Source organism: Mustela putorius, unplaced genomic scaffold (genome assembly GCF_011764305.1).
Source record: "Mustela putorius furo isolate JIRA1106 unplaced genomic scaffold, ASM1176430v1.1 tig00000765_pilon_pilon_pilon, whole genome shotgun sequence".
NCBI classification, from domain to species: Eukaryota; Metazoa; Chordata; class Mammalia; order Carnivora; family Mustelidae; genus Mustela; species Mustela putorius.
Genome location: NW_025421470.1, coordinates 3,565,078 through 3,578,403, shown reverse-complemented (window position 1 = coordinate 3,578,403; position 13,326 = coordinate 3,565,078). Strand labels below are relative to the sequence as shown.

Below are 13,326 nucleotides of genomic sequence, written 5' to 3'. Positions count from 1 at the left end.
TCCCCTCCCAAGATACATGTTGGCCACCATCCCCCAAGCATGTGACCCACCGATACACCTCTGAAGGGTCGCCGGACTAATTACAGTAGTAAATGACCTTTCCCCAGCAACAGCTGGCCCCCTTGGGGTCCTAGAAGCCTTGCTTCCAAAATTCCTTAGAGACCTGTGCCATCCCTAACCCTCTCCCAACTTAAAAGTATATAATGGGCCACTCCTTGTCACCCCGGTGCGGCTTTCGGCCTATCGGTCCTGTCCCTGTGCATAAATAAAACCAACTTTTTCACTGAAGATGTCTCAAGAATTCTTTTTTGGTGGTTGGCTCCGAACGCTAACGTCTGTCCTCCATCTGTAGGACTAGGACGTCCTGAGCTCCAAAGGGGGGTCAAGTGGGGAGAAAGGTCATCTGCAGGCTGGTGCCAGGAGGTGTTTGGGAACACAAAGGTCGCTCTGTCATGCAGATCAGTTCCTGAGGCCGAAAGGAGTCTCCGGAACGGCTCCCTCCGGGGTGCGGACTCTCCTTTCCAATGTAAATCTGGGCGGTTGAGCGGGAGGTGATGTGCTTTTCCTGGGTTTTGATTGCTTCCAACTAAAAATAAGCTTCAGGCCTCAGGCCAAAGAGGGCCCATTTGGGGGCGGCCTGCGCTGGGCCCCGACGTACCCCTGCCACTGAAGAGAACTGCAGGGAAGGGGCGGGCAGTGAGCGGTGAGAGTGGCGGGACTGCCGTGGGCACGGGGACCGCAGGCGTCCGCCGGGGCATTCTAGGACAAGCATTCCGTGGAGTGGGACGATCCACGGGGAGGACCACTGTGGCCTGACGCCTTCTTGGGCACAGCCCCCTCCCCCCGCAGCCTTTTTTCTAACCACAGCCCCGTCCATTCTGGGGCACCCCCAGCCCCTCCCCCAAGTCTCCTCCGTCCCGAGCCTGCAGGCTTCAGAAGCCACAGAGCGGGTCTGAGGGGGGAGTTGTGGGGAGACCTTCTCTTCTGGCGCCACCTGGATACGCTTCTGTCCGCGAGTCCCCCCAATAAGCCGCTTCTTGCCAACCTGGACTCGGTGGTTGGCCTTTTTCTTGGGTCTCTGGCTCCTTTGTCCTTGGAGGTCCTTTGTGTCACCTTCCTTTTTTGGGTCAGAGAGGGAGGGAGGAGCCGGGTGTCCCTGGGGCCGGCTGTTCCCTCCAGTCCACACTCCCCACCCAGCGGGCAGCTTTGTCTCCAGTGCGAAGGGAGCCGGGATATGACACAGGCACTGAGAAGCACTTATTCAGCCCCAGCCCTGGCCACGCGAGGTCGGGGTGGCAGGCAGCCGCTCCCCTGTGAGCGGGATTCTAGGAGATGCACTTTGGGGGATGTGATGCTTCGGAACGGACGGCGGCCTTTCAAGCAGAGGGCGGCCTTGCGAAGGCCTGAGCTTGCTGGGAAGTCAGGAACGTGCGTGCACCGGCATCCGGGGAGGGCCCTGGTCTGAAGCCAGGTGCCATCAGAGAATGCCCCAGCTGAGCCCGCAAAAGGGGTCGGTCAGTGCCGGCCAGCGACCAGGAGATGGACTTTAGGGCCGTGTGCGAGGCGGCCAGGCAGGAAGGAGGCAGGGTCCAGGACCTTGGGATGTGGAGCCAGCTCTCAAGGGATGGAGAAGACCCTCCAGGGCCATCAGCCACTGGGGGAAGGGGACCAGGGCCAGTGTGAGGTTTCCACAAAGTGCAGCTATCCAGCAAAGCCATGTCACAATGGGCATGGCCGGGTCCAGCTGGGGTGGGGGAGGGTCTGGTGTTGCCAGGCAACCCGTGAGGGGGCCTGCCTCCCCATCCCCAGGCTGGGCTCCACCGCCTGGTGGCCTGGTGGCCTGGTGGCCTAAGCTCACGGTCCCCCTGGGTAACTCTGCCAGGACTTTGGGTGGCCATCGCAGCAGGGGAGCTGTCTGCTGGGGAAGAAGAGGTAGGGAAGCGCCTGTGAGCCAACAATCCTGAGCAAGAAGCCTTGGAGCAGAATGTCAAGAGGGCACACAGTGGGCGCTGGGGACGTCCCCGTGCCCTGGAATCACTCAGGCCTCAGTGGACATACAGGACAGGGCTGACACAGCTCAGGCCTGTCTCTAGGCTCCCCTCCCCCTGTCCCAGGCCTCCAGGCAGGCTCTTTGCCACCAGGTAGAGCTAACTGCTGCTAGGTAGCCGCACATCTCCCCTCCGCTCATCTCCTTCTACCGGGGATGCCCTCTCCCACTAATGCTTAGCTGGCCCCTTCTCTTTCTTCCACGCAGCCTGGGTGTCACCTCCTCCGGGGAGCCCTCCCTGACCTCTGCAGACAGCTATGGAGTTTTCCCGCACATTCCTGGAACAGCCCTCACCGAGCCACGGCTCTTCCTGCCTGCAGACCCAGTTTTGCAACATGCCTGAGCTTGGAGGGGCTTCGTGGCAAGTGGCCAGATGGGGGAGGAGGAACAAGGCGGGGGAGAGGAAGATGCGGAGGGCTGCATGGGTGTGCACTCCGCCGGGGAGATGGTCACAGGCCGCGGCTGCAGGCAGCGCCAGGAGGAGTGGGCTGCGTGGTCAGAGACAGGGAGCAGGGCTAGGGTCTGGCTGCAGAGACAGGGCAGCCCAAGGTGGGTGAGACCGGACAGGGGAGGGATCTGTCGGGGCCTGAAGGCCGGGCTGGGGGAGGGAATGGCCGGGAGCAGACGGGAAGGGCTGAGCCCATTTCAGGGTGCCGCGTGGGGTCTGGCCCCCAGTAGGTGCTCACTGCTGTCTCCCCTGACCAACCTGGCGCCCTTTCTAGTCCTCGCCGTGTGCTGGGCAGCAGACAGCCTCATCAGGGACAAGCCTGGAGACTCCTACGGAAACCAGAGCAGCCGAGAGAGGCTGCTTCCAGACACAGAGGCTCAGAAGCCGGGCCCCGACGGTGCAGAGGCCTGTTTCCCCGAGGTCTCAGGTCCCCGGAGGGCTCTGTTCCCACTGCACATGCTTGCAGGCAGCTTTCTCAGGTCCCCTGACAGGCGGGTCCCAGCTCGGTCCTGGGGGACCAGCCTGAGCACCCCTGGGGACACAGAACTCCCAGGGACAGGTTTGAGCCCTGTAGTGTGTTGAATTGTTTCCCCAAAATAGGTCTATCTTTTTTTTTTTTTTTTTAAGATTTTATTTATTTATTTGAGAGCTTGAGATCACGAGCAGGGAGAGACGGGGAGGGAAAAGCAGACTCCCACCGAGCAGGGAGCCCGAAGCAGGACTTGATCCCAGGACTCTGAAATCATGACCTGAGCCGAAGGCCGATGCTTCACGGACCATGCCCCCAGGTGTTCGCCCCAAATAGGTTGACTTCCTAACCCTCTGAACTTGTCAACGGGACCTGACTTGGAAATGGGCTCTTTGCAGATGTGATCAAGTTACGATGGGGTCACCCCAGCGTAGGGCAGGCCCACAGTCCAGTGACTGGTGTCCCTGGAAGGGGACAACACAGAGACCCAGGGAGAGAGGGCCAGGAGATGACCGGGGCAGAGGCTGCAGGAGGTCTCGACAAACCGGGGAAAGCCGGCAGCACCGGCAGACGCTGGAAGCTGAGAAGGACACAGAGGATTCTTCCTCGAGTCTTCTGGGGGAGCGCGGTCTGGCTGGGCCCTCGGTTCTGGACTTCTGGCTTCCAGGTCTGTAAGAGAACACGTCTCTGTGGTCCTAAGCAGCCTGGCTTGTGGCCGTGATCTTCCCATGATCACGCCTGCGAAGACCTTGCTCCCGAGTAAGGCCCCAGTCCCGGGCATCCGGCTTTTGCGTACTAGGCCCCACGAAAGATAAAGGGAGAGATAAGGACTCGGTCTTCACCCCACTGTGATCGCCTCCAACTGTTGGCCACGTCGGGTAATGGGGGGCTGTTTGCCCTGCGCCTCGCCACGCTTTCCCCCTGCTGGCCCAGCTCCAGCTCTGGCTTGAGCTTGTCCTGAGCTCTGTTCTCAAATTCTCCCACCTTTCCTCCGTATCAGGCTGGTTTGCCGCACTCTTCTCCCTGTCCCCAGGAGGGAGAGGACAGGACTCGAGCTCCTGTTTGTATCTTGTGAGCGGCGGGACTGGCTGGCGTCTCCGTGGTTATCGGTCCCCGCTCTGGGTGGGCAGGACAGCCGGTCTCAGCGTCACTCTTCGGACACTCCCCAGTGCCGGTGACACGAGCTACCCACGCCCGCGGGCGACCCAGGGATCGACGAAACAGCAGAGTCTTTGTGAAGGAAAAATAGCCAAAGTCACGTGAGTAAGGAAGTGGCGGTCATTTAAAAATCTCAAATGAATGCCATTTTATAAGAAAAATTATAAATATAGCCTATTTGGATTCTCCAGAGAGTGCGGAGAAACAACCCGCAGGATATGTGTGTGTGTGTGTGTGTGTGTGTGTGTGTGTGTGTGTGTACATATCCACACGCATTTATATGAGGGAGGCAGAGAGAGACATACTTGTTTCAAGGAATTATCGTACACAGTGGTGGGTACTGGCAAGTCCAAACTCCGTAGGATGGGCCAGCAGCCCGGGGACCCAGGGAAGAGTTGCAATTTGAACCTAACATCTCTTTGGTCAGAATTCCTTCTTTCTTCCTTGGGAGAAGTCAGTCTGTGTTTTTAAGGCTTTCACCGGATTGAACGAGGCCCATCCCCGTTACGGAGGGCAATCTGCTCGGCTCCAAGTCCACTGATTACATGTTAAGCATCTCTGCCGTGCCTTCTCAGAAACATCTACAGCAACGTTTGACCAGAAGCAGGGTGCCATGCAAAATTTATATGCGATACATCGTGTGGAAAACCACACGTAGCTAATCTAGTTTTTAATTCACTTTAAAAAAAAAATGGGGTTGTTTAAGCCTCCCAATTAAAACAATGCAAAAACGAGACTCAGTGGGCCTCGTCATTAAAGATAATCGTGCACGAGTTTCTCAGACTTTAAGAACCGCCCCCCAGGAGCTCGCCAGCCTTTGATTCAAAAGTTACAACTCTGTCAAGGGCACACTCACGTCTTTGGTCCCGTTTGTGTCCAAATGACGGGGCCCATCTACATTATTCAGGCCGTCTCCATCTGTCTTAACCCTTTTCCTTATAAAATGGAATGAATGATAGTGTTGTGGTTTGAAGCACAGCAGTGACCTAAAATGCCTCCATGTTAATGACACAGCGGACGCTGGACATGTCTGTCTTTGAGCCGAGTGGCCAGTGCACCCGAAACAGGAAGTGCCTGTGCTGCTGACCCTGGGGTTCTGGGTCTTTCCCACATGTGGGGCGGGGGGGGGGCTGGCCCAAGTCTTGTGGGATGTTGCGCAACATCCCGGCCCTGGACTCAATGTCAGTAGAAAACGCCCCCTAATTCTGACAACTGAAACTGTCCCCAGACCTTGCCCAGAGTGCTCTGGCCAGAGGGGGGAGGTGTCCCCCCAGCACACGTAGCCTGTGAGTACACAGCTCACCTATGAACCTCGGGCCCAGAGCATCGGGCATGGGTGCCCCCAGCCAGGCTGCCAAGGGTGCAGGAGGAACCTGGGGCTCATGACAGGGCTGATGCTAGGAGGTCACACAGACTAGGCACGGGGACAAGACAGCCAGCGTGGCAGAGGGTAGCAGGTGCAACAAATGTGGGTGGGAACCCAGGAGCTCTGGGCAGCTTGCTTTCTGCTGGGAGCCTATGGTGGTTCCAGAGCCCCACCGCAGTCCATTCTGGCTCCAGCCCTGTCCCTCCCGTCCAGCGCCTAGGGGTGGCCTTGCCACATGGCCCCGGTTTCCCTCGTGGCTGGAAGGACTTGGATAAGGCCGACTCAAATCCGGCCACCCCGAGGGCCCAGCACCAGGCCTGTTCCAGCTTCTAGAGGATTCTAAATGTGCCGGCGGCACGGTCACCACCCCTTCCTTTCCACCCGGGAAAGCTTGCAGACACAGAATTGGAGAGGCTGTACTGAGCCTTCCCTACGGGGTGCAAAGAGAAGCGCTCACCTACCTCCCAGGCCACCAGTGTGCTCCGAGGACGGGATCTTGTCTACAAGGATGTCTCAGGACACTGTGTGTGTCCTGCAGAACGCAGGGCCCTCTAGGGCACCATTAGAGGTCACGTGAAGGACAGTGGTCAAGACCAGCACATTGAGATGCTTCCCACGTCTGTCCCCACCCCCGTCCCTGCCCCCCTCCCCCACATTAGCAGCCCGGATGAGAAAATGCACAGCCCCCGGTTCTAAAAATGGGCGGAGCAGACACGACACCAAATGACCAACAGGCACCTGCACAGAAACGCCAAACGGTGCTCAATGTCCCTAGTCACTAGGGAGACGGACGCGGAAATGATGGTAAGATTCTGCACGAACCTAGTAGCACGGCGGACGCTAAACGCAGCATGGGTGCGAGGCTAAGGAAGGTTCTGGCCGGGCGCTGGGAAGTGGAGCAGCCTCGGGGAAGACCGCCGGCCCCTCCTGCAAACAGGTGCCCTCCTCCGACCCCGCTGGGCGTCTACCCAAGAGGAAGGAAAACGTCTGGCAGCTTCATCGCCCAGACTGGAAACAACCGGAATGGCCATCCGCCGGCGCTTGGCTGAGGGGGTGACACAGCCGCGCCACCGAGCGCTGCTCCGCAGACAGGCAGTGGCCGACCTCGAGCGCGCTGGACTGAGTGTGAGAAACCAGACGCTGAACGCTAGTGCCGCGTGACGCCGCTCAGATGAGGTTCTGGAAGAGGCAAAACGAGAGGGACATAAGTCGGGGGCTGGGGGTGGGGGAGGTGGTGGAGAGCAAAGGGACACCTGGGAGATCTGGGGGGACGGGGTCCTCTGTGTCTCGGGCTGGTGGCGGGAACCTGCGTTGCCAACACGCAGGAGCTGCGTACCTAAAAAGGATGGCATTTTCGGGGGGTGTAATGGGCGCCTGACGTGTGAACTCCAGGTGCACCCGATGCTCGGGTCAACACAACGAGGGGGGGTTTCAGCAAATGTGCATGTGATCCCAGGGAATCTTTTTTTTTTTTTTTAAAGATTTTATTTATTTATTGGACAGACAGAGATCACAAGTAGGCAGAGAGGCAGGCAGAGAGAGAGGAGGAAGCAGGCTCCCTGCCAAGCAGAGAGCCCGATGCGGGGCTCGATCCCAGGACCCCGGGACCATGACCTGAGCCAAAGGCAGAGGCTTTAACCCACTGAGCCACCCAGGTGCCCCGGGAATCCGTCTTGAAGACAGAACCAGACATGGCAGAGGAAGCCCGCCTTCTGAGGCTCGAGTTCACGGTCGTAAAGTCTCTGGGACCTCGCTGTGCTCCCCGGGAAGCCCCGAGGAGGACAGAGTCTCAGAGCAACGCTTCCGAATCTTTTCATTTTGGAGTTTCAGGCGTAACCCCTGCGCTCTCTGCAAAAGTAAGAGAGGATCGAGCTTCCCGCGCCTGGCCGGCTGCTTTCCCACCAGGATCCTTCCGCCGGCTCCTTGCAGAACTCCTAGTGCAAAACGCTTTATTTTTCTAATAAGCAAAGATATTAGGAAACAGTATTTTTGGCGCGCATCGCTTATGGACACTTGCTTTCTTCGGAATATTTCTCTAAGCAGAAATGTGAACAGTGGAATCAGCCACTTGTTTTGGTGAATATGTTTGAAGTGAAGACTCTAAACTTGGTTTATTTTATTTATTTATTTATGTGTGCTCCTATTTTATATTTTAAGTTAGCATATTTACTTCGGGGGTGCAGGTCTGTGACTCATCAGTGAACTTTGGCCAAAGCTGTGATATTTATATGCTGTGAAATAAAATGTTCATTGGAAAGCTACCTCCTTTGGGGGTCCCCGTTCAACACGGAGCCGTCAGAACAGGGAAAAGTGAGCGGGTTGTGATTGTTGGGGGGGCCAGGGCAGGTGTTGTGCCCGCTGCTTCTTCCGTGGGTTTGTCCCTTTGCCGGAGAGGAGCTTGCGACTGCGCAGGTCCCCCGCATGTGGGCAGAAGGGCCTATGGGGATCGCAGCACAGCCTTCGAGGGGCAGGGCACGGGCTCTGAAGGGCAGTCCGGGAGCCTGGAGCCTGCTCTGGCACAGTAGGTGTGTGGCCACCTTCTGGATCTTTCTTTGGGAGGCGGAGCCAGGCTGTCCTGCTTGCTCGGGTCAGGAGATGCTGTCTCCAGGGACTGGTTGGCTCCCTTGACATGCAGATGCCCGTGCGCAAGCAAGTCTGAGGTTTGGGTGTGGGAGGTGGTGGGGGTCCCAGCCAGGGCTCAAAACCCCGTCTTTCGAGAGTACCCTGCGGGCAGCAACACTTTCCCGATGTGACGTGGCACATTTCCCGTGTGATGCTGGCTCCCTGCACACAGGTCCCACCGCCTGGGAGTTTCTGCCCATCCCAGCGCCTCCCTACCACACGTTCCCGGCCTGGGGACCCTGCGCTGGGGGACACCCACGGTGCCGCTTGTCGGGGAGAACCTGGGCCCCCAAGAAGCTGATATGCTGGTGCGGGATGGCGAGAGCAAGTGTTGGACCACGGCCCTGAGTTCCACGGGGGTGGGCTCTTGGGATCCTCAGCTGAATGTCACACAGGCTCAGTTGCTGCTAATTATTATTTTTTTTTTTTACTGTTTTTTTGGAACAGTTTTAGGATCACAGCAAAATTGAGGGGAATGTTCCAAGAGCTGCCATACCTCCCACGCCCGCACGTGCGCAGCCTCCCCCGCTCTCAGCACCCCCTCCCAGGAGCCATGCACCTGTTACAGGGCGAGAAGCTGCGCTGACCCGCCTTCGGCACCCAGAGTCCACAGTGGACAGTGGGGTTCACCCAGCGTGGCTCCCTCTGTGGGTCTGGGTGAGTGTGTAATGCCGTGCACCCGTCACTACACTGTCACAGACTAGCTTCACAGCCCTAAAATCCCCTGTTCTTCCTTCCTTCCTCCCCAAACCCTGGCAACCACTGATCTTACTGTCTCCATGGTTCTGCCTTTAGCTTCCACTTTAAAATAGCATTTTTGATGGAAATCACTTGACTCGAAGAGGAAAGTTGCAAGTGACAGGAAGAGTACAAAGCTACCCACGTAGCTCAGACCCGGGACCACCTGCCGTCAGGCTTGCGCTGTCTGCTTGAGCCCTCGCGCTCCTGCCCTACATACACACGTACACGTGGACCTGAATCGCTTGAGAGTAAGTCGCATACATTGTGAGCCTCGTGTGTATATTCCCTAAAAATAAGAACATGCTCTCGCGTAAAGGCTGGGTGAGATTCCCGGTGAGAGATCACTGGAAAGCTCCTCCCACGGGAGGGCATGCTTCTCTCCTTCCCCATTCCGCTCCTTTCCTCCAGGAACCTTGTCCCATTCCCAACTACCTTTTCTACTCCAGTTCCCTGGCCTGTGCCTCTGAATTCTCATAATTGGGTGGCTCCTCAGTCTCTAGTCCTGCAGAACAGCCCTGTACTGTTGTGCAGTCTGTGCACTGCATAAAAGGCCCTGGATGAAGGGATCTGCCTCACTCTGCTCTGAAGGGGGCTGGATGTTCATAGAGCTTCCTCTGCCCAGTGCGGTCAGTTTCTCTAATCCACAATAAGTCATCCTATGGGCCAGAAGTGATCAGCAACCAAGTGTCTACAAGATGAGACTGACCCACGGTACGCCATGCTGTAGAGTACAGAAAGAGGCCAGTTGCCCGGCTGGCTCAGTTGGTAGAGTACGTGACTTTTGATCTCGGGGTTGTCATTGGTGATCTTAAGATTTGCTTTGGGGCAGTGATGGAGGCGGCAGCCTCATTAAAATTGGTCGAAGAATTCAAGGAAAGAAATTAGGACGGCAAGACTGTGTGTGTGTGTGTGTGTATGTGTGTGTGTGGTGTGGCTGGGGAACAGAGAAGGCAGGGTGGTGTCCAGATGGTAAGTGAAAGTTAAGCGTTCTGTGGTTTTGCATGGGGAAGGAGTCTAACTCTTGGGTGATTATTTTTTATCTTTTATTAATTTTTTTAAAAGATTTTATTTATTTGTTTCAGAGAGGGAGCACAAGCAGGACGAGGGGCAGAAGGAGTGGGAGAAGCCGACGCCCTTCTGAGCAGGCGTGACACACTGCATCCCAGGACTCTGAGACTGTGACCAGAGCCGAAGGCAGACGCTTCACCAGCTGAACCAGCCAGGTGCTCCGGGTGATTATTTTTCATATTTTAACAACAACACATGGAAAAGCACTTAGCCGTGTGCTTGGCACAAGTAAAGGCTTCGTTAACATGAGCTCCTATTATTACACGCACAGCAGCAGAAATGTGGGCGCCAGCTTTGTGCCTACGCGCCGCGGAGACCCGGAGGCGCTCCCCCACGCCCCCCTCCCTCGTTCATTAACAGCGGTGGCATGGCCGGTGGCCAGGCGATCTTTCCCTTGGCCGACAGCCGTCGCCTGTGGCTTTTAGCATCGAGGAGAACCACCTTTGTTCCTCCAGAACTGGCCTAGGTATGGGTTGAGGGAAGCAGAGTCCGGGACCTGGGAGAGGTCGGTCGGAGGACCTGGGCAGTCTGCAGCAGGCAGTCTCCACGGGGCCCAAGAGACGCGGGGGCCCCCACGGATGCGTGGTGCTTTGAGTTGAGAATTTAAGTATCTAGAGAAGGTACCAAAGTCTGCAGAACGTGGACTTTCCTCCCCATCTGCACCCCCACCCCTGCCTCTGTGGCTGGACATCTGAGGTGACCGTGAACTCCAGGCACATCTTTTACAGGTTGACATTGTCCTTGGCGACGTTGTCTCTTCTCACCATCTGTTTCCCGACGTGGCAAGCGCCTCGCGCACGAGCGCGTGGAGAGCATGACTACTGAGGTTATTTTTGTCTCCTGATTCATTGTTAAACATCTTTTACCCTCTTAACTGCGCAGACGTAAAATCCTTTTCCATATAATAATTGTCTGAGCTCAGAAGAGCCAGGGCTGTTACTCACTGCCACCAAAACCCAGACGGTATTTTTATTCTACACTCAAGTTGGCTCCCGCATTTCTTTCCAGGCCCTGTATGCGCCTTAAAATTTCCATGGATCGGGTCAAGCTGTTCTTTAATCAACCAGAAAAATGCAGGGCACACGTATGTCTCGCTTCTTGCAAAGCGAGATGGACACAGATTTTTTTTTTTAAGGATAAGCATTTATATACATTTTAAGAAGAGGAAAGACAAGAGTCCTCTCCTCCCACTCTCACCGCGGGTCTGCAGATGGCCGAGGAGGACGATGGCCTGTGCTGCCCCTGCTCGGGTCCAGACCAGAGCTGCGTGTCACCCCGCGGTATCCCCATCCCGCAGGGGACAGGGCCCTGGGGGTAGCGCTGTGGCTGTGGAACTCCAGGGTTGAAGGGCATGGTTGCACCCTGCAAGGCCCGTTAGCAAACCTGGAGAGAAAAGTCATAGGACATTGGAGATGGAGAGAACGTGTGTCCTTTCTTTGCCACTTGCTCGTGTTCAGACGGGAGCTGGACGCGGGAGCCCGCCTACCTGGGGCAGCCCAGGGACTCGGCTGTCGGGCCTTTGCCTCCAGGGCTCCCGGCTCCAGGGGTGGGAAGAGAGAGGGCACTGTCCGCCTCAGGCGTTCTGGGAAGAGCCCTCTTCTGCCCTGCGGAGGCTGTCCGTGACAGGTATGAAGCGCAGGAGGGTGATTCAGAGCGAGAGGGGGCGGGGCCAGGTCTCAGGGCGTGGGCTGACCTCATCCTGAACTTGGCATCTCCTTCTCCTGCCCTGGATGTCTTTCCAGATGCTGGTCTTGGTGCCACCCAGCCCCCAGCATTTGCCTTCAATGGCAAGTCCTACCAACGAGCTTCAAGCCCCAGGTTTCATGCCCCGAGTAAGCGCGGCCAGACACCTGCTCCCTACCGCCTGGTCAGCAGGCAGGACCACGGATGCAAAACCTGAGCAGCAAGGGGACGAGTCACAGCTCTCAAGGCTCCTCCTGGCCTCCTCTTGCTCTTATCGACGCCCTCGTCTCCCTCAGAAACGGTGCGGTTGTCACCAACATCCCCAACATCACCAACGTCCCCAACGACCGTGGACTCTCCCCTCAGGATAGCTGTGCAGATAGAGGAGACACACACTGGTGACCATCTAGAAAGTCTTTCTTTCCTACGGGACAGTGAGTGCCTTCGAGAGACTGCTGGAACCCACCCAACATCCACCATCCCCTTCCTTCTGAGGAATGGAAATGTGATTTTATCTGGGGCGGCAGGGTACCCCGTTAAAGGACTCCCTTTTCCATCCTCTCGATTCTCCTGGCTCTCATGTGATGCTCTGCCAAGACATATCCGTGGAAATAGGCTTTGGGGATTCTGGGAAGTCTGTCGAAGGGAGGGATCACTTTTCTCACGTTCCTCTGCCTCTTTCTTTCCATTGACTGGAATGCAGATGTGGGGGCTGGAGCTCTGGCAGCCGTTATGCTCCAACAGCTGACTCCGAGAAGAGAAGCCACATGTGGCCAAAAGGAAACACAGAAGCATGGCGTTCAGAGGACCTCATGAAGCTGCCGTATCTGACCCAGAACGCTCTTGTTCAGACTTCTTTGTTGCACGAGAAACTTTTCTGTTGTCGGATTTTTGCTAGATTCAGCTGAACCTAAGCAAGGTCACATGAATTCAAGATCACATGAAGACACCTTGGTACAGAGGTTGCAACACGAGTATCCATTTGGCGACTAGAAATTCCTCCTCTTTTTCTGCTAGCTCTGTGGGGCCCAAGAACCACTGAATTCTACCGGCCCGGCGCGCTGAGATCAGTGGGCTCTCTTCCTTTCCCACATTCATGCCTGGAATTCTTCCCCGTCCCTAGTGGGAAGGGAAACCCTGAAGGAGTGTCCCCAGCTGCCACACAGAGAAGCCCCTTGGATCCCACGCAGCCCCACATCCCCCCAGAGCAGTAAGGGACATGACAAGTAAGTTTTCCTTCTGTGTGTTCTCTTTTCTTGGCTTTCTCTCCCCCCAATCCAGGTTGTGTGTCCGTGTGTTTTCTCTATAAAATGAGTGACTCTGGAGGTCAGTTGCTGCTTGGTGGTTTGGAGAAGTGGGAGGAAGCGGAGGTGAGCAGGGGCTCACACCAGACCTGAGTGGTCCTGGGCTGGGGTCTTCGGCACTCACCCCACCCCCCGCCGCAGGCACATGCAAGCCCTGGGGGGTGGGGGCAGAGAGACCTCCAGGGCACCCAGAGTGTTGGCCGTGCAGAGGCTCCCTGCGGGTTCAGACTGGGAAATCTGGCCCACTTACAAGCAGGAAGGGCTCCTCGGCTACGAATAAAGATGGGGGGAGGCGGGAGGCTGGAGCCAGTGGGCGCTCAGGGACGTGCTGTTTGTTGATTGACTGATGGGGTTTGTGGGCGATTTGGATGACTTCTTTCAAAAGCAGCAACTTGACAGGCACGGCGGGGCTTTTTGTCC

General features: G+C 56.7%; 2 long non-coding RNA genes across 2 annotated transcripts; both read left to right on the top strand.

Moving 5' to 3' along the window:
• Positions 1–1,762: 1,762 nt before the first annotated feature.
• On the top strand, positions 1,763–4,950 carry LOC101672177. Its single transcript, XR_001181049.2, has 3 exons — positions 1,763–1,932; positions 2,255–4,223; positions 4,550–4,950. It is a non-coding gene; the product is annotated as an uncharacterized LOC101672177 (long non-coding RNA).
• A 3,546-nt stretch (positions 4,951–8,496) lies between these two features.
• On the top strand, positions 8,497–11,587 carry LOC123393197. Its single transcript, XR_006607918.1, has 3 exons — positions 8,497–8,767; positions 8,906–9,099; positions 9,934–11,587. It is a non-coding gene; the product is annotated as an uncharacterized LOC123393197 (long non-coding RNA).
• Positions 11,588–13,326: the final 1,739 nt, after the last annotated feature.